The following is a 2,564-nucleotide window of genomic DNA, read 5'->3' as shown; positions in this document are numbered from 1 at the left end:
CAAGTCAAGGAGAGCTCCCTGACTACACATGTGCAGAAAGGCTCCTTGGAGGTCAAAAAGGGAGAGTGCATCATCTGAAAGTAAGTAATGTCAACTTCCCATAAGACTCTTCACCAAAATCTATCTGGGCTAAGAGATGAGTATGCACACTTGGGAGGATACTGAAATATGCCTAATATGGACTCAGAACCAGACAAATCAGAATGACTGGCCAAAGGAAACCTGGAAGGAATGCCCCATAAAAGTGATTCAAATCACTATGAAGGCACGACTCTCTCTGAGCCCACCCAGGTATGTATCTACACATACTGTACTCTTTTTCCTCCTAATAAACACTTTACTTGTTTCACTACTTTCCGTCTTCATGGGAATTCTTTTCTGCAAAGCCAAAGAGCCAGGGCTATGTCACTGACCACTGGTATAGTCGCTAAGTCAGTGCCCTCACCACCTAGACTCGACCTCAATCTCTAGCTAGGAACCGAAGCCCCACTTCAAGTCATTGCAGGCTGAGGTCACCTGAGATCAAGACCACCAAGAATTTCCATTTAAAGAAAATTTCTAACATGAAAGGCAAAGAATATATGGGGTGTGGGGAAGGAAACCAGAGAAAACAGAAACAATGCAGAGAGCAGAAGAAAACTAAACTTCACTGTAAGTAGTATTTTCAAATGATAAATGAGACTGCATCATCCAAGAAACAAGAAGGACATGCTATACAGAAAACAAACAACCCAAGAATATAAAGAGCTTTGAAAATTAAAATATAACAGAAAATAAGTCAATAAAGGAGTGGTAAGATAAAGCTGAAGAAATCTTATAGAAAGTTTTGTCAGCTACGAAGCGGCACTTGCTATCTACCTCTACAAGGATTAAATCACATGCAGATGGAGCTGCTGATTTTCAACATCCCCTGAAAGGAGTTCAGAGTGAAGAGAAGAAATGAGGAACTCTGTGCTGGCTGAGGGAGTGGGGGGGAGGGGAGAAGGGAAATGGCAGAACAGGTTTTCAGATAGTTAGATATTTTCAGGAGCTGATTTTATGAGCCCAATTCTTGTATCTCCTCATATCTAGAAAAGCACCAAAATCCTTCCCGGTGACCAGTGAAGAAAAGCACTAAAATCTTTCCTGACTAGTGAAGGCTTCACAAGACTCATAGAAACCTTCTGGAAAAATATATGCTTGATAAGATCACATATATACTGACTTCCCCCTACCCCCACCCCTGCCCCACCTCTTTGGAGCAATTTCTCAGAGCTATGTGAGATGTTCTTTCCCAGGCTGCGGTCCTCATTTTGCCTCAAATAAAACTCAACTAGAAACTTTAATGTTATGCATTTTTTTTAAGTTGACAGTAGAATAGACAGAAAAAGAAAGAAATGGAAAGTATTATAAGAAAATAAGAGTAAGAAATTCAGAGAATCAATCCATGAGGTTCAAGATTGAATTGTAAGGGTTCTAGAAAGAAAGACAAGAAAATGGACAGGAGGAAACAATTAAAAAATTTTTTTAATTTCCCAGAACAGAATAAGGGGCCAACCCAGCACCATGCCATTGCTAAGGTATTATTCTAAAATTTCAGAACACTGGGTATAAAGAGATTCTAAAGTCTTCCAAGAGAAAAAAACAGCTCACAAATAAAAGCAATAGGCTAGCTAGAAGGAAATGGAGTGATGCTATCAAACTTCCTTTAAAAAATAGTTTCAGAGAACTCATCCACGCGCGCACTCTCTCTCTCTTGTTCCCCCTGCTCCCTCTTGTGCCCACGTTCTACGCTGCCATGCCCTGCTCTCAAGAGGCACAAGTCATCTCCCCAGCAAGTGGCCCGGGCCACGGAGGCGGGAGATATGCGTCTCCTCTTTGCCCGGCTCTCGGAGCACACCACAGCCCCCACCAACGGGTCCACGTGCGCCGCAGGCTACGACCTGTACAGTGCCTATGATTACACAGTACCACCGATGGAGAAAGTGCTTGTGAAAACTGACATTCAGATAGCCCTTCCTTCTGGGTGCTATGGAAGAGCAGCTCCTCATTCTAGCTTGGCAGCAAAACACTTCATAGATGTAGAAGCTGGTGTCATAGATGAAGATTATAGAGGAAATGTTGGTGTTGTCCTGTTTAATTTTGGCAAAGAGAAGTTTGAAGTCAAAAAGGGTGATCGAATTGCACAGCTCATTTGTGAATGGATATTTTACCCAGAAATAGAGGAAGTTCAAATTTTAGATGACACTGAAAGGGGTTCAGGCGGCTTTGGTTCCACTGGAAGTAATTAAAACTTATGCCAAGAACAGGAAATGAGAAAGTACTTTTTTCTTGAAAATAAAGACTTTGCTTAAAAAAAAATAGTTTCAATATAGAACTTTAAATACAACCATATTATCAATGTTTTGAGGGTAGTTTAAAAATATTTTCATACATGTAGCATCTCAAATGAAACTATGTCTCAATGAAACTATGAGCCGTGCCATGTAGGCCACCCAAGATGGATGACTCATGGTCCAGAACATGGAGAGTTCTGACAAAACTGATCCACTGGAGACAGGAATGGCAAACCACTTCAATATTCT

At 41.2% G+C, this 2,564-nt stretch overlaps 1 pseudogene; it reads left to right on the top strand.

The window, feature by feature from the left end:
• The first annotated feature begins 1,777 nt into the window (after window positions 1–1,777).
• On the top strand, window positions 1,778–2,334 carry LOC114111290 (deoxyuridine 5'-triphosphate nucleotidohydrolase, mitochondrial-like; annotated as a pseudogene).
• Window positions 2,335–2,564: the final 230 nt, after the last annotated feature.

Source organism: Ovis aries, chromosome X (genome assembly GCF_016772045.2).
Source record: "Ovis aries strain OAR_USU_Benz2616 breed Rambouillet chromosome X, ARS-UI_Ramb_v3.0, whole genome shotgun sequence".
NCBI lineage: Eukaryota > Metazoa > Chordata > Mammalia > Artiodactyla > Bovidae > Ovis > Ovis aries.
The sequence above is the reverse complement of the archived record's forward strand: the minus strand, read 5'-3'. Positions and strand labels throughout refer to the sequence as shown.